This window comes from Ochotona curzoniae, unplaced genomic scaffold, assembly GCF_017591425.1.
Source record: "Ochotona curzoniae isolate NIBS_2020 unplaced genomic scaffold, NIBS_Ocur_1.0 contig_2321, whole genome shotgun sequence".
NCBI lineage: Eukaryota > Metazoa > Chordata > Mammalia > Lagomorpha > Ochotonidae > Ochotona > Ochotona curzoniae.
The window spans coordinates 376,816-402,976 of record NW_024465421.1 but is presented as its reverse complement, the minus strand read 5'-3'; the positions used below and the strand labels follow the sequence as shown (position 1 = coordinate 402,976).

The 26,161-nt window shown below is 45.0% G+C and overlaps 1 protein-coding gene across 2 annotated transcripts in view; it reads left to right on the top strand.

The window, feature by feature from the left end:
- The first annotated feature begins 811 nt into the window (after positions 1-811).
- Positions 812-26,161, top strand: part of RABGEF1 (RAB guanine nucleotide exchange factor 1) — a 70,744-nt gene continuing 45,394 nt past the window's right edge. For both annotated transcript variants that reach the window (XM_040972750.1, XM_040972748.1), the window contains exon 1: positions 812-888. The gene's annotated coding sequence lies outside the window, so the exon portion shown is untranslated. The remainder of the gene's footprint in view (positions 889-26,161) is intronic.

Sequence of the window (26,161 nt, the reverse complement as noted above, 5' to 3'; positions counted from 1 at the left end):
CCCAGGACACACAGGCGGTCACTCGGTATTTGAGAAACGGGAAGCAGAACAGGATTCCACCACGTGTGACCGGAACACTAACAGTGTGTGGCCCTGGCTAACTTACTCAACTTCTGGCTTTGTTGTGCTCATGGGCTAAAGGGCCAGAGCTTCGCTGACCCGAAGTTGGGAGCCAGGAGCTCTTGCAGGCCTCCCATGTGCGTGCAGGCACCCAGGGACTTGCACCATCCTCGGCGGCTTTCCCAGGCCATAAGCAAGGAGCTGGATCGGATGGGGACAGGCTGGGGCCAGAAGCAGCACCCACCCACAAGGGGGAACCGGCACCACGGGCCAGGGCTTTAGCCTACTAGGCCAAGGCGCCGGCCCCTGGATCCATCTCTTTAACTCGAACGCTGGTAAAACCCTACATTCCGCAGAGGCGTCCTCCTTCGCTACTTCGAAGCGGTGGTTCCCTCCCCTCAGCTTCGGGACGCTCTCCCATTCCGTGCCACTTCCAGAGGCCGGATGATGCTCTCAAGCTTTTCCAAGCCGGAACCCAGAAGCAGGGCGTAAAGGGAAGTATCGGCTCGTCCGCGGCTCCTCCGGGCGGCCTCGAGGCACGGCGGGGTGACCCCACCGTCCCGCGGCTCCTCCGGGCGGCCACGAGGAACGGCCGGGTCACCACACCGCCCCGCCGCCCTTCTCAGCCGCCTCCTCCCCGCCCGGCGGCGCAAAGCCCCGGACGTGACGTGGCGCGGCGTGCGTGACGTGCGTGCGCTCGCGGCGCCGGGGCGGGGCGTGAGCGGGAGGGCGGGTGTGAGGGCGGGGAGTGGACCGGCCGAGTCAGGACCTACTTGGAACGACGCGGGGAAGAGCGGCGGCCTCGACGCCGGTGGAGCCGCGGAGCGGGTGAGGCTCCGAGGGACGGGTAGGAGGTGGGCGCCGCTCGGAGGTCCGGGAGCGAGGGCGGGAGGGCAGGAAGGGCATCTTGCCAGGCCGAGGGGGCTGCGGGGTCACGGGTCCGCGCCTCGGTGAGTCTCCTGCCGCCCTGCGTCCCACACCCGGGCGCCGGGCAGCGCGGCCCTGCCGGCTCTAGGCCAGCGTCGGTTCCCTTGTCCGAGTCACTCATCCTCCTCCCCCGAGTTATGCACGACCCGGCCGAACTCCGAGGGACGGGCACCCTCCGGGGGGGGGGGGTGGCTGCCCCCTCGTTCCGCTCCGTCCGAAGGGGACACCTGTAGTGGCGGCTGGCTCTTCGAGAAGGCGTCGAGAGTGGGAGGCTGGCCGATGGCAGGGGCACCGGGACGGGACCCCCGCGAGGGACAGACAAGGGGCGCCCGGGAGGGAGCAGCGAAGGCGGTGTCCTGGGTGGCGCGGGCATTTCAAGTCTGGAGTGCTAACTTCCTCTGGCGACGGAGGGTGAAGTGACACGGGGCTGGGTGAGAAGTCCCGGCAGGAGAGCCGGTGCCCATCACGGAAGTTTTCCGTGGAGAGAGAGAGAGAGAGAGAAGAGCCAGGTCATCTACAGCTGGTGGTGTCTCAGCGCGACTGACCAGTGTCTGCGGTTGGAAATTGTCACGGTGGGCGCGCCTGGAAGTTCGATGTGAAAATTTTGCCAGGACGACTGGGGGAGCAGGTTCAAGCCCACAAAGGCCGAAAAGATATTTTTTTTTTCCCTCCCGCGGGAGTGAGGGGAGGGGGAGGTAAAAAAAAATAGTTTTTTGTTGTTGTTATTGTTAAAGAAGAAAAAGAATAGTTATATCAAGAAAGCTTACCAGAGATGCTGGAAGATTTGATTATGTTGTTCATCCTTGAAGGATAAACGCGATTTAACTCAGACTTGCTGGTCTTAGGGGGGACGATTTGATGATTGTTACTATTTTTTTAACTTTCCTTCCAAGCAGTCCTGTTTCTTTGGAGGCATTAGTTGATGAGAGAGAGAGAGAGAGAGAGAGAGAGAGAGAGAGAGAGAGGTGTGGCAAAGATACTAATAATACAGTATTGCGAGCGGTGTGTGTAACTAAGCTGTGACCTTCCAGATGGGTGTGGAGGGTGGAGGAAGTGAGTATTTTCTGAAGTGTCTTGCAGTGTGAGTAACGCTCAAGCTAACCAGGTGGGATGGGCATTTTGGAAGCAGGTGAGACTGTGGGGGGAGGGAGGAAGAGCGGAGGAGAGGCCACTGACTCCAAGGAGGTGCTTGTGGAATTACTGTGTGGTTGAAATGGAATTTTACCTGGCTCTTCCACATGGGCCTGCCCAGGGGCAGTGTGCCGGATTAGTGCTTGATTTCGTTTGGCTTGTATCTCTGTCTTCTGCTTACAATGAACGTTTGAATTCTGTATTCATTTACGAACTTTGTTTGAGTTACGGGTGTCTCTTCAACCGAGTTGTACATGTGTTTAAACAGGAATTCTGCCTCCTCTGCCTTCACAAAGTACATTGGGAATTCACAAGCATTCATTCAGAATAATTGATTTCTGTTGTTGGTCTTAGAACTAAGATTATGTTTCATTTACCTGTACGAGGTAAAGAACTTTGAGAATTGCTTATTCAGAAGAGCTAGAGGAAGAAACGGAGAGAGATCTTTGATCTGCTGGCTCACTGCCTAAAATGGCCACCCTGTCCAGAGCTGGGTCAGCCTGAAGCCCCGTGCTCCCTGCAAGTCTCACCGAGGGGCCGGGAGTGGGGAATAGCTGGAGGCCCAAGCGATTGGATCATCCTCTGCTGCTTTTCCTGGCTCAGAGGCAAAGAAGCAGGGAGTTGGGGAGAAGTGGAGCGGTTGGAACTTGAACCCGTGTCCCTGTGGGATGCCAGCATTGCAGGTGGCGGCTTCAACGTGCTGTGCCACAACCCCAGCCCTGTGTCAGTGTGCAGTTAGAGACAGAATTTCACACCTGACTGTGTGAGTTTAATATCTGGCACATGTGTTTTATTGGTTGTGAAGTAAATGTCTGTAGTAGAGATGACCCACCTCTAAAATACAGGAGATACCTGTGTATCCTAACAGCACCTGTGACTCACGTTAGACCTGCTGCCAAGTGACTTTAGCCCGTCCCTGGTTGCTGCAATAAAACAAGAGTTTCACAGTGAAGACCAAACATTTTCAAAGTCGTCATAAATTTTCCCCTCAATAAATCATGGTAGAGAAACTGTTTATTTCATATAGCTGAATTGCCACAACCTATACTGTCTAACATAGACAACAGTTGACGTATCCCACTAAATAATTCATTTAAAAAAAAAAACATTTACTTGTCTTTATTGAAAGGAGATTTTCAGAGAGAAGGAGATGGAGCAATATCTTCCATCTGCTGATTCACTCCCCAGATGGCTGCAACAGCAGAAGCTGAGCCAATCTGAAGCCAGGAATGAGGAGCCTCTTCAATGTGTCTGATGTGGCTGCAGGGTCCCAAGGCTCTGGACTGTCCTCAACTGCTTTCCCAGGCCACAAGCAGGGAGCTGGATGGGAAGTAGAGCAGCTGGGACATGAACCGGCGCCCATATGGGATCCTGGTGCTTGGAGGTGGAGAATTAGCCAATTAAACCATTGTGCTGGCTCTACTTAACTCATTGTTAGATGCTTAGATAAAGCTTTAGTGAAAGATAGTAACTTTTTTAAAAAGATTTTACTTATGTATGTATTTTTACTGTAAAGTCAGATATACAGAGAGGAGGAGAGACAGAGAGGAAGATCTTCCATCCGTTGATTCACTCCTCAAGTGGCTGCCATTGCCGGAGCTGCACTGATCCAAATTGCGTGCAGGGTCCCAAGGCTTTGGGCTGTCCTCAACTGCTTTCCCAGGCCACAAGCAGGGAGCTGGATGAAGTGGGGTTAGAACTAGCGCTCAGATGGGATCCTAGCGCATGCAAGGCAAGGACTTTAGCCACTGGGCTACCACGCTGGTGGTGTTTTCAAGTTCCCTGTAGGATTCCTGGGTTTTGATGAAGCTATCAGTAGAATTGAAAGTAATTTTTTATTGCCATTTTTACTTGTTTCTGGTGGCATAGCTCACTTGCCTGTGGTCACTATGAGGACCAAAAGCCAGGATTGTGATCAATTAATTAATATAATTCAGTGTCAGAAGTTCAGAAGGATAAATATGTGTTTGTGAGTGGGTGAACTGTCAACACACTGAGGTTCTTAAACTTTTTATTTTCCCAGCCACTGCAAGAAGATTGCTGAAATTCTGGAAGCAGGAGGTAGCAGGAATTTGGGGGGGCTCTAGATACTGTGTTATCTCAAGGAGAGTGATTGACAGCATTCTGTGTTAGATTGTACAGGGCCCGGCACGGTGGCCTAGTGGCTAAAGTCCTTGCCTTGAATGTGTCGGGATCCCATATGGGTGCTGGTTCTAATCCCGGCAGCTCCATTTCCCATCCAGCTCCCTGCTTGTGGCCTGGGAAAGCAGCTGAGGATGGCCCAAAGCTTTGGGACCCTGTACCCATGTGGGAAACCTGGAAGAAGTTCCTGCCTCGTGGCTTCGGATCGGCATAGCACCGGTTGTTGCGCTCACTTGGGGAGTGAATCATCAGATGGAAGATCTTGCTCTCTGTCTCTCCTCCTCTCTGTATATCTTACTTTGTAATAAAATAAATAAATCTAAAAAAAAAAAACAGATTGTACAAAAATTTATGGAAAAATTTTTAAGTTGGCCTGCTACGTTTTACTCAATGCTCAATTGTAATTGCTTTTTATAATGATTTGGTTTGTAATTTAAAATTAAAATGGGCTTTTTTGGGGTTTTTTTACATAGTATTTTTTTAACTTTTTGTGTGATCTAAAGTTAATATGCAATGGAATTGTTTTTGTTTTTTTTAAGATTTGTTTAATTTTTTTGGAAAAGCAAATATATAGTAGAGAAAGAGAAACAGAAATATCTTTCATCTTCTGGTTCAGTCCCCTAGTGGCCGCCCTGGCTCGAGCTGAGCTGATCTGACGTGAGGAGCCGGGAGTTTCTTCCAGGTCTCCCACGCGGGTGCAGGGTCCCAAGGCTTTGGGCCGTCCTCGACTGCTTTCCCAGGCCGCAAGCAGGGAGCTGGACGGGAAGTGGAAACAGGCACCCATGTGGGGTTCGGGCACTGGAAAAGGGAGGTTTTTGCCCATCGAGCTATTGCACTTGGCCCATAATGAAAGTGTTTTGTTGTTCTCTGTTAGAGTTTTCTAATTTTAGTCATAATATTAAAACATTTTCTTTCACTTAGAAAGCACTTTGGAGTATGTAAAGGGAAGCTTTAGAGCTCAAATTTGTAAAATGCCTTATTGATGGAAGAAAATGTCTTCTTATTGTGCTACAACCTTTTAAAGTGGAACATATCATTTACTTATAGAACATCTTGTTCCATAAATATTCATACTTTTTTCTAAAGATGCAGTTGCTACATATGAGATGAGTGGTTGTTGTACTCTACTCAGTTGGACTGAAGCATTAGAGAGCTGCAATTTTGACTTTGCTTTTTATTAGCAGATATTTGCCAGTTCTAGTATTTAGCAGAATTATAATTTCACTTAGGTGAATGTCCATGGTAAGATCACTGATACCAGTTTATCCTTCAGATCCCCGAAGCCTGCTTGTGTTGGACAATGCCTCAACTCCATCCTTAAGAAAGTAGCACTTGAATTTCAGAGTGCTGTGCTGTGTTGTAGTAAAATTCCTTTGACTTGGTGTGTAGGTTGCTCTTACATCAGAATATGATTCGGTAAAAAACAGTTCCAGCCGCATGTGATCTAAGTCCTTAGCTGTCTGGATTATCTGGGTGCGTAGGTGGGCGGCACATTCCTCAGGCTTGCTTTTTTTTTTTTTTTAAGATTTATTTTCATTACAAAGGCAGATATACAGAGAGGAGGAGAGACAGAGAGGAAGATCTTCCTTCCAATGATTCATTCCCCAAGTGACTGCATTGGCCGGTGTTGCGCCGATCCGAAGCCAGGACCCAGGAACCTCTTCCAGGTTTCCCACATGGGTGCAGGGTCCCAAAGCTCTGGCCATGCCTCAGCTGCTTTCCCAGGCCACAAGCAGGGAGCTGGATGGGAAGTGAGGCTGCCGGGATTAGAACCAGCACCCATATGGGATCCCGGCTAGTTCAAGGCAAGGACTTTAGCCACTAGACCACGCTGCCAGGCCCCAAGCTTCCTTCCTTACATTTTTTTCCTTCTCAGTGGAGCTTCTGTAATGATTTTGCGGTGCGGTTAGAGTTTGTGCTTCCTCTTCCTTGAGTGCATCTATTTTCTGTCGTTGGTTAGTCACGGAGCTGCGTGCTTTAATAGGCCTGTGTTGTTCTGGAGGTATGGAAATCCAGAGTCCAACAAGGGCGCGTATTTGAATGAAAGCCACTCACATCCACAGATACAGGCTAGGAGAATGTCCATAGACCTAAGGTTCATTTCTGGAAGTTGATTTTGGAGTGCGTGCCCTAGCATTGATCTGTTCCACAGATAAATGGTCTAGGGAGCTGTTAAATCTGTAATTTGCTCAAATTGAAGAAGTTGCATTTTCAAGTTCAAATTCATTGAATGTTAGCATGGGCCAGCCTCTATGCTAATAGACCATCCATATTCATTGTTAATCAGCAAACAATGGGTGAAACTGTCCTTGCCTAAATATGGTTGTGTAATGTTGTAGTTCCTTAATTGCATTTCCATATAGCCTTTAACATTGTTTATTAAACATGTTCCTGAAAAATGAATTGGGCTACTGACCAAAGTTTGAGTCGGATATTTTAAGAAGAACACAAACAGAAAGTGGGAAAACAGAGGCGCTTGTTTAGACTAGCAGATGAGATGCTGACGTCCTGTGTTTTAGTTTCTGGGTTCAAGTCAAGTTCAGGATCCCGATTCGAGCTTATTGTTAATGCAGACTCTGGAGGAGGGCAGGGGGTGTTGCAGGTGCCTCCTTATGGGCATTTGGGGGACATGTGAGAACTCAGTGGGTAGGATCTCTCACGGTCAGAAATGGAAAAAAAATGTACAAAATGTAGGCTACTGAAATGCAGTGTCTAAACACCATAGTCTGTTTGGCTCTGACTTAGCCACTTGGATCGTATCTTTATTATGCATTTTTATGGGCCACACAGTTGAGGTTGCAGTGATAAGTATGCTGATTTTTATTTGCCTAGGGTTTCAGATGGACACATGCATCTTAGCATCGTTTATGAAAAATAATGAGATGGTAAAGTGCTTCCATAGCCACATGGTAACTGTTGATAGCGTAAAGCCTTGCTGTGATGTTACCTGCCCCAGCAAGTAGACTGTCTTATGGCAGAGACTGGAAATCTAGTGTTGAAATCCTTTAAATGTCAACTGTATTAAGTAGACACCATTCTGTTCAAGAAGCCTACCTTTGTTCTTAGGTGTATTTGGGAACAAATTACAAGGCATTTTTGTTGTCGTTGTTGTTATCTATAAGATCATTTGCAGGGTGTAAGCTGTAGAAAAATTTTTACCTTTTTGGTAATTCAGTTGAGTACCCGAACAAATTTAAAATATGTATACATACATACATATATATATATTTATGAAGCAGTGTTTGTTTTTTAAAGATTTATTTTTATTGGAAGATCAAAGCTACAGAGAGAAGGAAACAGGTAGCTCTTCACCCACTGGTTCACTCCTCAAATAGCCACAAGAGCCAGTCCGAACCGAAGCCAGGAGCCAGGAGCCAGGAGCCAGGAGCCAGGAGCTTCTTCCAGGTCTCCTGCATAGGTGCAGGGTCCCAGAGTCTTGGGCCATTCTTGACTGCTTTCCCAGGCCACAAGCAGGAAACTGGATGGGAAGTGGAGCAGCTGGGATAGGAACCAGCACATACATGCGATCCTGACTCTTGCAGGGAGAGGATTAGCCAATTGAGCTATTGCGCTGGGCCCAAACATTATTTTCTGTATGAGTGTATATACACTCTACATGTAAAATGTTGCTTTAAAGTAAACTGAGGTCAATTTGAAGTTGAAGTTCTTGATTCTGCTAGAATTGATTCCCATCCAGTTCTAGTCCCAAACATAGCCTATAATTGTTTTAGTGATGGTCCTATCATTTGTGGCCAGAGGAACATAGATTGTTTAAAAAAAAAATATTTTTTGTGACGGTTGCCATCCAGTAACTTGCTCTCCAAATGCCTGTGACGATCTGCCCAGGTGGAAGGTTGTTGAGAACTCAGTGCAGGTGTTTTACATGGGCAGCAAGGAGCCATCATCCGCTAACTCCCAGGGTGCACATTAGCAAGATGCCGAAATACGGAACAGAGCTGAGGGGGGGAAGGCCAGGCATTGTGGCAGAGCTGGTAAAGCTGTGACCTGGTGTCTTATCACGTAGGTTCTGGTTCACATCCCAGCTGCTCCAACTTTGACCTGGCTTCTTGCTCATAGCCTGGAAAAAGCAATAGAAAGTGACTCACGGGTTTGGGCACCTGCCGTGCTTGTGGGAGAGCCAGATGAAGCTCCTGGTTTTGTTCCTGGTTCAGCCCTTGCCGGGGCAGCTCCCTTCCTACCTGCTGCCACTTAGATAATTGAATGTGTGGAAACTTTGCACTGCATGGTTCTCAATCTTTTTTTTTTTTTTTAAAGATTTATTTTTATTATTTTTTTATTGGAAAGGCGGATATACAGAGAGGAGATACAGAGAGGAAGATCTTCCGTCCGATGATTCACTCCCCAAGTGAGCCGCAACGGCCGATGCTATGCCGGTCCGAAGCCAGGAGCCTCTTCCGGGTCTCCCACGCAGGTGCAGGGTCCCAAAGCTTTGGGCCGTCCTCAACTGCTTTCCCGGGCCACAGGCAGGGAGCTGGAAGGGAAGCGGGGCTGCCGGGATTAGAACCCGCGCCCATATGGGATCCCGGGCGTGCAAGGCGAGGACTTAACCACTTGCGCCACCGCGCCGGGCCCCATGGTTCTCAATCTTACTGCAGGACGGCAGCTTAAAAGCTCCTGACTCCGGCTCCTGGAGTGAACTGGGAGCCGTTACAGGAATCTCCTCCATCCACTCTGTACCTTAGGCTGTCAAATAAACAAGTAAGACTTTTACAAGAAAAGAACAACAAAGCAGAGATGAGAATTAAACCTTGGCACTCCAATATGGGATTCTGTACCCCAACGAGCATCTTGAACTAGGCCAAACACCTGCTCTGAGCACAGTGTTTAATTTCTTCTTCAGTAAGCGGTTTGCTGTATTTGGAGATTTTCAGTGCCAGAAAATACTTTCAAAAGTGCTTTTTGTTTTTCTGTTGAGTTTAATAACAGGAAATCTAGATTTTTTTAAAAAAAAGATTTATTTTATTCTTATAGGAAAGTCAGGTATATAGAGAAGAAGATCTTCCATCTATTGATTCACTCCCCAAGTAGCTGCAGCTGCCAGAGCTGCGCCGATCAGGAGCCAGGAACCAGGAGTCTCTTCTGGGTCTCCTGCACGGGTGCAAGGTCCCTAGGCTTTGGACCGTCCTCGACTGCTCTCCCAGGCCACAATCAGGATGGGAAGTGGACCTGCTGGGATATGAACCAGCAGCCATAAAGGATCCTGGTGTGTGCAGTTCGAGGACTTTAGCACTAGGCTACCGCACCAGGCCCATGAAATCTAGGTTTTATGATCAGGAGTTTTAGTGACTTTGAAAATCTCACAGACTGAGTCTAGATTATTATTAATATATGTATTATCAAAAACAGTATTTGCTTTTGTGATTTTAAAAATTGAATTTATGAGTATTTCAGAACAATAACATGTGTGTCTATATGTGTGAACTTAACAGTAGGTCAAAGAAGTTTATCATTTTATGCTCCAAGGTATCTGGTATTTGTGGATCTGCCCCTTCTCTCAGCTGCTGCTAGTTTTCTGAGCACAATTGGTTATGGCCAGTTGCAGGGTTGATTTTTTCAGAGATGGCAGCTAGCTAGGCAGGTAGGTGCTGGTCCCTTAGTACTGTTAGGAACAGAACTGAAGGTTGAGATTGTGTTGCCGGTTTGATAAGGGTTTGTTTCCTTGTAGTTTGTCCTCACTTGTGGCACGTAACCTCGTGAGATCACGGTGGGCCTGTCACCTGGGGACAGTGGGCCTGTCACCAGGGGACGGTGGGCCTGTCACCAGGGGATGGTGGGCCTGTCACCTGGGGATGGTGGGCCTGTCACCTGGGGACGGTGGGCCTGTCACCTGGGGACGGTGGGCCTGTCACCTGGGGACGGTGGGCCTGTTACCTGAGGGCGAGGAGTTTGTTGAGCATTTCACTTTTGACCTACAAAGACTTTGTTTTGACACCCTCTGTGTGGAGCTGCAGAATTTGTTAAGCGTTTTCAGGGGAAACCAGCTTCGTGTGATAGGCCCAGGCTTTTGACTTACCCTTCAGTGTAATCTTGTGTTTGTAAGACTCTCATGGTTCCGCTGCCTCAGCAAAGCCTGGGTTCCGAGCCTTTGGCCCTAGAATCAGCAAATGTACTTGGGAAAAAGCCTCTACAGAATGTTATCTCAGTCTCCTACAATTTAACTTCCATGCTTGGGCAGCCTTTAAACCTTTAGTAGTACAATGTATCTGGTTTTCCAAGTTCCCAGCAGGAGTGTTGGTCTGCCCTGGCAACTCTCAACAGATGGAGAAAAGGGAGTCTCCCATCAGAACTCGCGTCATGAGGAGTCGTACTTGTGGTGCTTGCTTTTTAGCAGTGGGTCCCAGCAGCATCACCTAGGAACTTCTTAACTTCAGATTCCCAGGCCCTGCCCGGGCCACCGTAAATTTGAAGCTCTGAGGTGAGGCATCAAGTGGCAGTGATGCACACTGAAGTTTGAAAACCACTGCTCGGGCCCGGTGCGGTGGCGCAGTGGTTAAGGTCCTCACCTTGCACGCCCGGGATCCCATATGGACGCTGGTTCTAATCCCAGCAGCCCCGCTCCCTTCCAGCTCCCTGCCTGTGGCCCAGGAAGGCAGTCGAGGATGGCCCAAAGCTTTGGGACCCTGCACCCGCGTGGGAGACCCGGAAGAGGCTCCTGGCTTTGGATCGGCATAGCATCAGCCGTTGCACTCACTTGGGGAGTGAATCATCGGACGGAAGATCTTCCTCTCTGTCTCTCCTCTCTCTCCTCTCTGTATATCCGCCTTTCCAATAAAAATAATAATAAAAAAAAGAAAACCACTGCTTTGTAAGCTAATTGCTTTGCTATTTAATTTTTCATCCCTGCCTTCCCTGGACTCTAGAGAGTGAATAAAGAACAGGAGTAAAAGAGCAGTATCTGTGGACATTTTGTTAGTCTTGTGAATATATCATCTTACACGTTTAGAAAATGCCTGTGGAGTACCCACTCTGTTTGTGACTCTGTGCTTAAGTGGACTGAATGTGTAGCAAGTGATTGTAACAGACAAATACTATAATAGCTGTATTTATAGAATGCTGAGGGAACAACCAAAGAGAGGATTAATTTGTCAACAGGGAGTGTGGAGTGAGATGTTAGTTAATGCTATTTGAGGGCAGACAAACATAAATATTCCTGTGTGCTCATAAATAGAATGGGCATTTGTTAATTTCTTATCCGAGGGAGTTCGCCTTGAAGGATCAAGGGCGTACTTCTGTGCGGGGACGCAAGGCACAAAGCAGGACTGTTACTTGCTTGCTGTGCTGCTTGGCAGAAACTAGTGACTTGTGGGAAAATTTCCAATTCTTTATAGAGTTTACAATTCCTACTGGATGTTTATGTTTTCCTAGGCTGCTGTTAGAAAGACAGACGAGGTGGCTTGAAACACCTCCTCGGCAGGATCACGTCTCGTGCAGCGGCTGTGGGCATTTGCTGCCAGTCCTTGGAGTTCTTGGCTTGCAGCGGTGTCACGCCCATCTCTGCTTTGACAGACACCGAGCTGCCTTCCCGCCTGTGTTTGTCTTGTGCCTTCTTATAAGGATACCAGGTATTGATTTAGGGCCCACCATGACCCAGTAATGGCCTTGTCTTAATTACATCTGCAAAGAGTATTTCTAAGTAAGCTCTCCTCCCAGGAAAGAGGGTTAGGACTTCAGTCTGTCATTTTGGGGAGATACAGTTCAGCTGCTGGAAGATGGGATGTTTTTTGTAGCTCCTGAAAGTTTCTGTTAAATTTTCCATGACTTTCATCTGTAACAATTAAGGAAAGTTCATTTTGTTAAAACTGAGGGTTAGCAGAGTGACTTATCTCATTTCGGGGGACACAGTTACTATTCAAAAAAGGAAAAACCCTTTAATAAGTAGAAAACATGTCATGTATTGCACTTGATTGTGAAGTGAAATGTTTTTTTACCAAACACGTTGGCCGCTTGGAGAACTGGCTGCCTCCTTGGAAGAGTCGAAAGGGCAGAAAGAAGGCACTCGCCTAGGGAATAGCACGCTGAGATTAGAGTCGGGGTTTTGCGCAACAGAAGAGGTTGTGTTTTAGGACAAGAGAGGATTGTTGCCTAGAGCTCCGTCCTTGAGCATGCCTGCTGGCCTGGCTCCACTCAGGCCAGCCACAAGCTGTGCTTTATAGTGTCCGGCTTGATTCTCGGTAGGGATTCTTAGGGCAGCTGGTGTGTAGTAACTTTGTTGTGTTACTGCTGAAGCTCTGACATCGGTTCCCTGTGACATCCAGATCCCTGTTAAAATTAATTAGTGATATAAGTTAGTAGTGGCATTTACATATAGATTTGAAATCTCTGGCTAAAATTATGATGTTTTTATAACTAAGTGGAAGTTAAAAGATACAAGTTCCTAATGTGGAAATGAGCAAAAAACAGGAAATATTAATTTATTTAAAGAAAATATTACTATCCCCAATAAACATTAATAAAGATGTTTAACACCTTTGGGAAAATACACATTAAGACAAATCATTGTTTATGAGGTTGTGGGAATGTAGATTTGTTACTTATAAATGCAATAAAATATCTGATTGTACCTATTATTTGGCTTCCTATTTTGATTATAGGTGGGGCATTTTTAAACTAGGTAGGATGTTCAGTTTTTGTGCTGAACTTTTGTTTCCTGAATTTTCCATCTATTCACAAGCTAACTCCTATCTTGATAAGTTTCATAAATATTTAATTGTAGGTCTTTCCCCCCCCCCCGTTTGTCTTTTTTGCATAAGTTTTTTTTAAAGGTAAATAGACAATAAAGTTAACATGTAATCAGATGTGTTCCTTTAAGCTCCAGTTTCTGAACTTTTCTTAGTTAATCATCATCTTCATTAGAGTCCATTACATCTCTTCTGTTGAATTTGCTTTCTTTTCTGCTTGTTGGCTTACTTTTTCAAGGGTTTCCGTTAAACCTTGTTCTGATACCTGATTGCGTAGTTGTTCGTATCTTGCCGCCTGTATAAGTAGCAAATTTTCTACTGCTTTAGACTTTTCAGGCTTTTCAGGTGCTAAGTTAGTTAACCTGGCCAGGCTGACTGATCCAGGACTTGGGCTGAGGCACTGCTTCTCATTTCCGCTTCCTGTTGGGGCCACATTGCCAGGATCGCCAGCCTCTCTGCTCCTCAGTGCCTATAGCTGCTCGTGCACCATGGCCCCAGGGGCTGAGCACCGGGCAGCTGCCAGATACTTTTTCCCACTCAATCTGAGGAGAGCTTTTTGCTGAGAGGCTGCCCAGCCTGGCTATCTCTGTCTTTTAAAAACTAACTTTTTGGGGTGACATTGTGTCACAGTGGGAAGTGGGTACAGCCTAGAGAGACACAGGTTTGAGTCCTGGCTGCTCCCTGTAACAGCCTGGGAGAAGCAGAGGCAGATGGTCCAGGTGTTTGGGTCCCTGCCACTCACATGGAAGACCCTGATGAAACTCCTGGCTTCAGCTTGCTGCAACCCCGGCTGCTGTGGCCTTCTAGTGCGTAAACCAGCAGCACATGGCAACTCTGTCTTTCCCTGTCTCTAATCCCAACTTTCAAATAAATTCCTTATGGGGCCTTTTTTTTTTTTTTCTTTTAAAGCATACAGTAAAATTGGTTTTGTAGTGCGTATATAGACATTAGTTTTATTTAATTTTTTTAAAAGTCTTTATTTGAAAGGCAGAGTGACCTAACGAGTGACAGAAAGAGATCTTCCATCTATGGATTCACTCCCCAAATGGCTAAAATGGTTTCGAGTCTAGCGGTGTAGCTGGGGAGTCCTCCAAGAAACCTCACTGGAGTGATTTCAGACTTGATTCTTGTGCCATGCAATGCAGGGTCAGGTGCGGTCTGTACCCTCCATGAGCCATCACACATCTCTCTCTCTCACACACGCACGCACCCACCCACACACCCACACACCCACACACCCACACACACACACACCCACCCCTGCCTGGTCAGTTCTGCCCCCGCCCTATATCTCACACGAACTGGTGGGTGCTGTGGCCCAGTACAACTAGCCTATTACAGACCCAGTCTTTACAAATACTACCAGGTGCTGCAGCCTAGTCAGGGCAACACGTAATAGCCCCCACCAGTCACCCCCAGCCCCAGTTTTTGTATGTACCAACCTCAGCTGCAGCTTAGCTTAGCACGGACCATATCCCATCCAGCTCTTTTGCATACCCATGGATGCTGTGGCCTAGCTGAGCCTGACCTGCCCTGGATCCGGCCCTCATGTATACCCACAGGTGTCCCCACCTTGTCCAACCTGACCTGTCCCCAGCCCTTGTTCTCGTGCTCACCAGTGATAGGTGCAGCCTAACAGGGAAGGGCCCACAGTTCCCCCGATCGGCATGTTCTCGACCATGGATATTACACGTGCCAGGGGGCACTGTGGTCCAGCCTGACATGACGCACACAGTCCTGGCACTTGTTACTGCCTACTTCAACTGGCCTGCACCCAAACTGGCCTGCTCCCAGTTCCAGCTCTCACGCTCACCAGCAAAGGAGTCCTTGATACTCTCCTACCACTTCCAGCTCTTGGGCTTACATGTTCCCACAGGTGCTGCCACCCAGCCTGAGATGGCTCCCTCCCAGTTTTGGCATTTGCCAGCAGGTGCTGCAACCTAGCCCAGCCTGGCTCAACCTCAGTCCTTGTATGGACTTGTGGGTGTTGTCTTCGACACAACCTTGCTTCCCCCTGTGCTGACTCCTTCTCATGCACTTGCCAGTGGAAACTGTGCCTTGCAGGGAGTTCCCTAAGTTCCTTTGCCAGGCCCACTCTCAGGGCCAGATTCTTTATGTGCTGGCAGGTTTTGCTGCCCAGATTGACATGGCCAGCCTTTGCTCCTGACATTCACCCAGTGGTGTCATGGCGTAGCCCAACTGGTCCGTATCTATTCCAGCTTTCAGTGATGGTGCTATATGCTGGCCCAGCCTTGTCCATCCCCAAACCTGGCTCTCTTGTGATCCGATGGGTACTGTGGCCTAACCTGGGCTGTCCCATATCCATTCTAGCTCTCCTGAGCACCAGCAGGCCCGCATGAGTGCTGCAGCCAGTCCGCAGCTCAGGCTCCTGTGCTCCCCAGAGGGAGCTGAAGACTAGCAGGGGAGTTCCCCAAGTCCCCCAGATGTCAAAAATGCCAGCAGGGGCAGCAGCCTGACTCCTCCCAGTCTCCTTCCAGGCCCAGCCCCCATGAGTGTCAAGTGAGTTCCTGTCAGACGAGTTTCCTGGTCTAGCCCAGCTTGGCCCATCACCACCTGCAGCTTTGCCATAAGCTGGTAGCTGCTACAAGCCCACAAGTCCCCTAGAGAATCTACCCCTAGATCCAGTTCTTTTACATTCTGTTAGGTGATGTGGCCCAGCTTGATGTGACCCACCCCCAGCTCTGACACTCATGGGTGGGTACTGCAGTCTAGCCCAGCCAGACATGCCCCCCAGCCTCAGCTTCTGTGAGCACCAATGGGTAGCAGGTGATGCTGTGTAGCCCAGCTGAGGTCTCCCATGTGGGTGAGTGCCTTGGTTTGACCCAGACATACCCTCTAGTTTCTCTAAGGACCATTCTATCAGCTCCCTTGCCTGCCTGCAAGTGCAGTGGCCTGGTCCATGGAAGACCCCAGAAATCATAGCTTCCCAGTCAAACTTGCACTCAACTGTTCCCAGTCTAGTATGTCTCCAAACTTCTTCCTTGGGGCAGTCGGAGGCCCCCATCTGTGACCTGGATGGGGAGGAGTTCCTTCACCACTAACATTAAAAAAAGAAAGAAAGAAAAGAATAAGCAGTTATGTTGCCTGTAAACACAGACTTGGCATTAACCAGGCCCAGAATGGCCTCCAGCTATTGGCTGCGTTTCTTCTCAGCAGTGTTAACACTTGCCTAGGTACAAGGCAACCTAGTCAGCCGGGAATGAATTAACATTTATGCAGAGAATTTTGCATTAACATTAGTTTTTATTTCCCTAGAGAAAATACCCAGAAGTGGGGATTTCTTCTTTTTCTTTCTTTTTTTAAGAAGTAGTAGTTCTGAGTCATGTGAACAGTCTGTTTAGCTTCCTAAGAAGCTGTCACTTTTCCGTAGTGACTGTACTGCTTTGCATTGCGTTGAGAGTTCTAGTTGTTCTACCACTACTTGGCGTCATCGTTTTGTTCAGCCATCCTAAAGGGTGTGAATGAGATCTTATAGTGTTTTTCATTTGTGCTTCTTTAATGACTAGTGATTTTAAACTAGCTTTCACGTGCTTATTTGCCACATATGTTGTCAAAACCATGAAGGATCTGAGATTTTACTCTACTTACAAGCAGCAGGTTTTCTCATCAGTTTCTTGGATGGTGAAGGAAGACAGATTCCTGAAATGGAGGCAAAGGACTTCATTGTTCACAAAGACTAAGTTTGAACGCCATCGAGGCAGTGTCATAGCTGAGGAGCTCAAGCTTCTGGAACCTGCGTCTTGTAATGGATGCTAGGTCGAGCTGCCTGCAGAGGGGAAAACTGTCTTTAGTGAGCTAGACAGTAAACTTGTCCCCTCCTCTGGAAGGGGATGCCATTTTTGTCGTGATATGCAAACAGAATTGAAATTGGTAGTGTTGGCTTCTCTTACTGAAATGTGACATTAACATGTGTATCTTTTTGTATGTGTGTGTGGTGTGTGTTTGAGAGGCAGTGACAGAGTTTTCTAATCTCTGGTTAACTCTTCTGTATACCTGAAACAGCCACAGGGATGGACCAGTCTGAAGCCAAGAACTGAGCATTTCATCTCGATCTCCCCTGTGGGTAGAAGGAACCCCAACACTTGGGCCATCACCTGTGGCCTCCCAGCCCATTGGTAGAAATGTCGATCAGAAGCAAAGGCAGGAGTCAGCCCTAAGCATCCCACACTGGTGTGTACATCCTAAGCTGCACCCTCAGTGTGTGTAACTATCGTGGTAACGGCTGTTTGAGTCTTTTGCTCATTTTTAAATTGAATGTAGTTTGAGTCTTTTGCTCATTTTTTTTCAGTCTTTGATACTGAAGAGCATCAGCTACATGCATGCACGGCCTACTATTAAGCCCAGAAATAGCTCTCTTGAGTCCTTCAGAGGTTTCAGCTGTGAAGAGACCTCCCTGAGGGCTCCGCTTTTCTTTCCTGTGTTCAGAAAGCGGATTTAAATCCTGACTGTGCCATGCATTTTCCATGACTGTCCACATTCAGCCAAGCTGTGAGTACAGTAGTTTCGCTTCCTCTTAGTTTAGCTCATAATTCTTATTACAGCCATGACTGCACACCCATTACACATACTTCTTGGGCTCTAGTTCAGAGAAGAGGAAAAACAATAAAATGGAAAGATCTCTATTCTGGGGTTAAGCATTCAGCCACAACCAAAAGAGCTGTTGCTGTGCCCTTACACGCATTTATGAGTTGGCCTGGTGATAACGGAGCATCTGATAATACTTAAAATTCTGCTTCCCGATTGGTGATGGATGGGCAGGCAGAAAGGTGGTGGTCTTACACGATGAGAGCATCAGTATTTTTGGCAGTTTCCTCAGAAATAAATTGAAATACTTGGCCTTCCTTCAAAAGCAGATAAACACCATCCCTTCCCAAGATCCTTGGCTCTTCTGGTCCCCCAGTCACATGTTGGACTTTGTAAGGTGTGTTGCCCCCCAGCACAGCTGCCCTGGGCTGCCTTAGGCATTGAATGTGTGTCTCATGCCTGGGAGAAAATTTGTCCACCTGGGGTGCTTGGCTCAGATTGTTTGGTAGTGCTCCGTAGTGGCATCTGAACTGGGGACAAAGAGGAACAAGTCCAAGATCTGTTACCAGAAGAAAAGGTAGCACATGAGACTATGGAAACAGGTTTAAAAGAACAGGAGGAAGGAAAATGACGGGTTCACAAGAGCCCTCAAAACCCATAGACTACTGATCTAAGACTCATGAAGACATTAGTCCTCAAAAGCAAACAAAACCAAAAAAAAAAAAAAAGAATTGTCCTATTCTCCTTTTTTTCCTTTTGTAAATTTTCAAAAGTAGTGATTGGTGCCCATTGTCCATTTACAGCTGGATGAAATGAATTTTATCCAAGTGCAACTGCTGATGTCTGTAGTCAGCGTTATTCCCTGTTTTAGTTTTGTGCCTTACTTCCTGCTAGGATTCATCACCTTAATGTTCAGACAGATGGAGACTGTGCTGAATCCTCCAGTAAGACTTCTGCTCTGACCAGCTGAGCTTGCAACTTGAGAGAGCCCTGCCAAAATAGAGACCTGGAACTTGAAGTTTAAGTAACTGCCTTGGTCTACACATGGATCCATCGGCAGAATGATGTCCTTTAGAGTTGCACCTACCTTGTTGTCTGCATCGAGCTAGATGATAGAACTCCATCTTTCAAGTTCTCACTTAGAATAGTCTGACTTAAAATGATTATGGTTTCCCCTTTTTAGGAGCTTTCAGTAGCACTTCAATCCCCAGTCTGTCACTTGGAGTTTTAAAAAGCCATGATAGGGCCCGGCGTAGGGGCCTGGGAGCTGAAGTCCTCATCTTGCACATGCCAGGATCCCATATGGGTCCTGGTTCATATCCTGGCAGCCCCACTTCCCATCCAGCTCCACGTTTGTGGTCCAGGAAAGCAGTTGAGGATGGCCCAAAGCCTAGGGACCCTGCACCCGTGTGGGAGACCTGGAGGAAGCTGCTGGCTCCTGGCTTTGTTTTTTTGTTTGTTTAAATTATTTATTTTATGACACAGTTTGATAGGCATTGGGGTTTCCAATAGGAAGAAACATAGAAATCAACAACATTATGAAGTTAATTAACATGGCATTGAGTGACCAATATGTTACAAAATGCAAGTTCTTAACCACATCCTGTGACTACTTCCTTGGCATCTCAATTTTAGTGTATACACAACCAGCTGCTATAAACCTTTTTTTTTTTCCCTCCCAAGCTAACATGTTTTTAAGTTTAACCTAAATTAGAGTGGCACAGGAACAGTGGAAGGATCAACATTAACATCCATCATGTATATAACAGCTGGGTACAAACTTAACATGAAAGTTTCTATGCAGTTACATCTTGTTTAGCATTAACTGTTTCAAATTGATAAAGTATTTTGGGGAGAAAATTAAGCCACAATTTAAGCTTTGTAGTATATAGTGGTTAAGCATGGTTTTTACAGAACTTTGCATTTTAACAATTGAAGAATAGAAAAGTTTTAAGCAGGTGAGCAGGGAAATCTCCCAACAATCCGGTGAGTGAGGAAGAATTTAACAATTTATCCTACCTAGGTAAGTCCAGGAGAAGCAAGAAGGGAGCCTGACCAGTAAGTACAGGCTGAGTGATTAGGCTAGTTGGCCTTTTCCCTGGCTGTTGCAGACTATATATCTGTATCTGTATCTATATATCTGTGTCTGTATCTATATCTGTGTCTGTATCTATATCTATATCTGTCTATCTGAAAAGCCAGATGGGAAGCCTGATCATTGAGGTACAAGCTGCGTGATTATCAACTAGCTGACCTTTATTAATCTCTATCTGAACTAATTTTGAGGCTCACAAGCAGCCCTGATGGTCGGTGTAAGAGAGGCCTGGGAATCAAGGCTGGAACTAAATAAGGACCACAGAAAGCTCCTCTCCTGAGTCCAAAAGGAGATTTACAACCCTTTTATCTCTGAGTACCACCTGGGGCTCCTGGCTGTAGTTCTGATGTCACCAGACCCTATGAGAGGGTTTGGGGCTGCTACCATCCCGTGTGGGAAATCCAATAGGAAATGGCTGACCTCAGAGTTCTCAGCCTCCGAGGGCATTCATATTCCCTGTGATCTCCTAGGCAGTCGGGATACGGTTGTTGGTGTCCATGCTGACAATCCTCGACAAAGCATCCATCGCTTCTGTGACGAAAGCACTTGGGAGGCCTCCGGGAGTTTCTGGGGCTAGGATACAGAACTCCTCTTATCCTCCTGATCCACCCTGAGATCCTCCCCTGCTCTGTACACACAACCTCCTCTTAAGAGGCTCTCAGGGTTGTTCTTGGATCCCACCACAAATTTCTATGGCTTTTCTAATGTCTCAGGCCGTTAAGAATTTGTTGTCTATAAATAATAAGTTACACTTAAAATCTTCCTCAAACATCCTAAGAAGGTGGAGAATTTCTCTGCACTCCTGACCTGTAGTGGAACAAGAGGAATATTAAACAAATTTAGTTTTTCAGTTCTTAGAGGCAGTTCCCGTGGGGTTCCATCTTCTCCAGGGGCAGCGTTGTATTCAAGGGAGTTGCTGCACTTCTGAGGTCAGATGAGCCACAAGGAAGCCCAGTTTTGAGGATCCATCAGGAAATTCTAGGGGTAAGAACGTAACCTTCCCACGAATTAATAGTGTTCCAGAATACCAATCATTCAGCTGTTTTATCAAATACATACAAAAATCTCTTGGGAAAAATGATGCCACCGTATAATCCATGAGCCAGCCTTGAATTCAACAAGATAAAAGAGAGTATTTGGAATAAATAAAACTGAAATAGAAAATATCAAAACACATGGGATACAGCCAAAACAAAACAAAACGAAACAATAACAGTATGGATCAGATTATTAAAGTTACACTTTCCATGCTGGTTTCTTTATATAAGAGAGAACATATGGTATTTGTTCTTTTGTGATTGACTCATTTCACTGGAGCATAATGATCTCTAGTTGGGACCACCTAGTTGTAAATAGTATAATTTCATTCTTCTTAATAGCTGAATAATATTGCATGGAGTAGATGTACCACAGTTTCTTTAACCACTCTTCTTTGGACACACATCTGGATTGTTTCAATGTCTTTGCTATTGTGAATTGTGCTGCTGCAAATATAGGATTACAGATCCCCTTCTCACATGCAGATTTCACTTCTTTTGGGTATATTCCTAGCAGCGGGATAGCTGGGTCGTATGGCAGATTTATTTGCAAATGTCCAGGCACTCTCCATATAGATTTCCACACTTGTTGTATTAGCCACCATTCCCACCAGCAGTGAAAGAGGGTGCCTTTCTCCCCACATCCACGCCAGCAGATGTTGTTAGCTGAGTTCTGAATGTAGGCCAGTCTCACTGGAGTTAGGTGGTACCACAACATGGTTTTCATTTGTATCTTTCTGATGGCTAGGGAGCCTGAGTATCTTTTCATATGTCTGTTAGTCATTTGAATCTTTTCTTTTGAAAAATGTCTGTTCATTTCTGCTGGGGTCCGTGCAGTGGGTATGGATGACACGAAGATGTGAAGAGAACAGCTCCCCTGTTTGACAAGGCCCGGCGGAAGTCTCTGACCACCTTGACGCTATTTCATCCCCTGGTTGCATGGACACTCAAGCACCCCCACTAAGAATTCTGTAATCTATTAGGGCATTATTGCTTGCTCCTGTGAGACGATTTTTGCAACCGATGTGAGCTTGAGAGTTAATGTCACTGATAATGTCTTGGTGAGTGGGCCTTTGACAATTTACACACAGGAGCACAATTGAGCCCATGCCATTTTTGGACACCTTATTGGGTACTTAACCATTGCCTCAGAGTGGGGAAGGGACTTGAAAATATCCTAAATATTAATGCAAGTGATGGGAATGAGAGCTGAATCTGCTATGGCAATAAATAGTTATCGTTATCTCAAAGGCTAGCCTGTCTTTGCAATTTTTTTGGAGCATAGAAAATGTAGTTGTTTTAGCTGCTTTTATAATTTCTAACTGGAGGAATTAAGGATGCTTTTATTAAAGAAAAATGCTTTTGATTGTTGTTTCATTGTTTATGGGATTGTAGAGTCTATAGTTGTAGGGGAATTTAACATTTGAAATTTTTGTTTTAAATTTTACATTTTTTCCCTTGTAACCTATTTTCCCATTAAATAATGGGTAAATTGTAGAAATAGAAATGTGGTAGGAATGTACTACTGATTAGCAGGTAATCGCATGTGCCTTGGCCTTGGAGTCCTGGCTGCTGCTCCATGGCTACTGTTGAAAAGTAAATAATAGCTTGCTTTGAAGAATAAGAATACAGTATTTTGCAGAATTATCTTTAGGGGCACCTGCTTAGCCCTGAAGTGCAGACAGAGTGACCAAATATCTGTACATACCCCCTTAGTCTTGAAGTAAAAATAGAACAATTAAAACAATTAGTTGTTTGTGAAGAAGCTTGTGAGGTGTCTGAGTAAATAAAAAGGACAGCTTTTTCTTGAGCTGTTGGGAGAGCACACCAAGTGACAGTGTGTGTGTCTTTTTGATCGCCAACTCCATGCACCCTTCCCGAGCTCCGAACTCGGCTGGAGCTGGACTCTGGCACATTTCCTTTGCCCATTTTGTTATAGGGTTGGTTTTTTGTTTTATTTTTTCTTTTTGGTGTCCATGATTTTCTGAACCTCTTTGTAAGTCCTGGATATTATTCCCCGATCACTTGTGTAGTGTGCAAAATTTTCTCCCATTCTGTTGGTTGCTTCTTCACTTTGTTAATTGTTTCCTTTGCTGCACAGAAGCTTTTTAGTTTGATGTAGTCCCATTTGTTCATTTTGACTTTGACTGCCTTTGCTTTAGGCGTTTTTTCTAAGAAATCTTTCCCTGTTCCTATATCTTGGAGTGTGCTTGTCATGTTTTCCTTTAATAGTTTGATGGTTTGATCCATTTAGGTCCTTGATCCATTTAGAGTTGATTTTCATATAATGTGACAGGTGTGGGTTTTGCTTCTTTATTCTGCAAGCTGCAATCTAGTTGTCCCAACAGCATTTGTTGAAGACACCAGGCTTTTTGTCTGGATTATTTTCAGTTTTCTTGTCAAAGATGAGTTGACTATACATGTGTGGGCTCCCTTTTGGTGTTTCTGTTCTGTTCCATTGATCTTCTTCTCTGTTTCTGTACCAGTACCAGCCTGTTTTGATAACCACTGCTCTGTAGTATGTCTTGAGGTCTGGAATTGTAATTCCTCCAGCTTGATTTCTATTTTTCAGGATAGCTTTGGCTATTTGTGGTCTTTTGTGATTCCAGATGAATTTTTGTATCATCTTTTCTATTTCTGAAAAAAAAAAAGTTGGGATTTTGATTGGGATTGCATTGAATCTGTATACTGCTTTTGGTAATATCATTTTGATGTTGACCCTGCCAATCCAGGAACATGGTAAGTTCCTCCATTTTTCAAGGTCTTCTTCTATTTCCTTTTTTAATGTTTTATAGTTTTCGTCGTATTTAGTTAGCTAAATTCCTAGGTATTTAAGATTCCTCTCCTCTATTTTAAAGGGGACTGTACTTAAAATTTCTTTCTCATCCATTGAATTTTTTGTGTACACTAGTGCCATTGACTTGTGTTCATTAATTTTGTATCCTGCTACCCTACCAAAGTCTCTTATAAGTTCCAATAGTCTCTTCACTGAGTCTTTTGGTTTTCCTATGTCGAGAATCATGTCATCTGCAAAAAGCGATAATTTCATTTCCTCTTTCCAATTTGGATTCCTTTAATTCCTTTTTTTTTTTTTTTTTTTTTTGCCTAATAGTTCTGGCAAGGACTTCGAATACTATGTTGAAGAGTAGTGGTGACAGTGGACATCCCTGTCTGGTTCCAGATTTTAGTGGGAAGGCTTCCGGTCTTTCTCCATTTAGTATGATGTTGGCATTGGGTTTTTCATAAATTGCTTTGATTGTGTTGTAGAATATTCCTTCTATGCCTATCTTGTTTAGGGTTTTTAACATGAAGTGGTGTTGGATTTTATCAGATGCCTTCCCTGCATCTATTAAGAGGATCATATGGTTTTTATTTTTCAATTTGTTGATGTGATATATCACATTTATTGATTTGTGAATGTTGAACCATCCCTGCATGCCTGGGATGAATCCCACCTGGTCCAGGTGAATGATCTGCCTGATGTGTTATTGGATCCTGTTAACTAGTATTTTATTGAGGATCTTTGCATCTATGTTCATCAAAGATACTGGTCGGTAGTTCTCTTTTTCTGTTGTTTCTCTATCTGGCTTTGGTATTAAGGTGATATTAGCTTCATAGATCTTGGAAAGATTGCTTCTCTTTCTATTGTTTGGAAAAGCTTGTATAGGATTGGGGTAAGTTCCTCTTGAAATATTTGGTAGAATTCAGCAGTGAAGCCATCTGGTCCAGGACTTTTCTTGGTTGGGAGGGCTTTAATTGCTGATTCAATTAGAGTCCACATTATAGGTCTATTTAGTTTGTTAATTGCTTCTTGATTCAGTTTGGATGGATTGTATGTGTTAAAAAAATATAGCCATCTCCTCTAGGTCTTCTCAGTTGTTTGCATATAGTTGCTTGTAATAGTTCCTGATGATTCGTTGTATTTCTGAGGTATCTGGATTGTTATATCTCCTTTTTCATCTCTTACATTATTGATGTGTATTTTCTTCCTCTCTTTTTTGATTAGTCAGGCTAGTGGGGAATTTCTTTTGTTGATTTTCTCAAAGAACCAGCTCTTTGATTGATTAATCTGATGAACTGTACTCTTGGTGTCTGTTTGGTTTATTTGCTCCCTTATTTTGATCTCTTTTTTTCTCCTAATCTTGGGATTGCTTTGCTGTTGTGTTTCTAGTTGCTTCAATTGTAAGGTTAGTTGATTTACTTGATGCCTTTCTAATTTCTTAATGTAAGCACTGATTGAAATGATCTTTCCTCTTAACACTGCCTTGATTGTGTCCCAAAAGTTTTGATATGTAGTATTGATGCCTTCATTTGTTTCAAGCAAATTTTTAATTTCCCCTTTCATTTCATCTCTGATCCATTGTTCATTTAGTAACATATTATTCAGTCTCCATGTGTTCGCAAATCTTCTTGGGTGTTTTGACTGATTGGTCTCTAACTTCACTCCTTGATAGTCTGAGAATATGCATGGTATAATTCCGATTTTTAAAAAATTTGCTGAGGCTTGTTTTGTGGTCTATAACATGATCAGTTTTGGAGAAGGTTCCATGCATTGATGGAAAAAAAGTGTATTCTCTATCTGTAGGATGAAAAGTTTGATAGATATCAACTAAGTCCATTTGCTCTAGAGTTTGGGTGAGTTCTGTTGTTTCTTTGTTGAGTTTCTGGTTTTTGATCTGTCCACTGATGTTAAAGGGGTTTTAAGGTAACCCACTATGATTGTATTGGAGTCTATTTCTCCCTTTAAGTCTATCAATGTTTATTTCACATAGCTAGGTGCATTGGCGTTTGATGCATATATATTTATTATGGTGATCTCTTCTTGCTGAATGGATTCCTTGATTATTATATGATATCCTTCTTCATCTCTTTTAATGTTTTTCACATCAGTGTCTATATCATCTGATACAAGAATGGCTACCCCTGCACGTTTTTTCTTTTAATTTGCTTGGAATATCTTTTTCCATCCTTTCACTTTCAGTTTCCTCTTATCTTTGTTAGTGAGATGTGTCTCTGTAAGCAGCAGATAGTTGGGTTTTGGTTTTTGATCCATTCCTCTAATCTGTGGCATTTGGTTGATGAATTTAAACCATTTACATTCAATGTTAATGTGGATAGGTGGCAGTTTGGTTCTGTCACCTTAGTAATGTGGTGTTCTTTGAGTCTTCTGTTAGTCTTTCAGTGGGATGTTCTCCACGTTTGCCTTTGGTTTTGGTAGTTGCTATTCCTTTCCTCTTTCACTAGAACATCTTTGAGTATTAGCTGTAGGGCTGGTTTGAAGGACATGAATTCTTGGAGTATTTCTTTATTGTGGAAGAATTTTATTTCACTTTCAAAGACAAAAGAGGGCTTTGCAGGATACTTTATTCTGGGCTGAAAATTTTTCCCTTTTAGAGTCTGGAATATGTCGCTCCATTCTCTCCTGGCCTGTAGTGTTTCCTCTGAGAGGTCAGCTGTGAGTTTGGTTGGGGTTCCTCTGTAAGTCCTTGATTTTTGTTGCGTGCAAATTTAAGTATTTTTTCCTT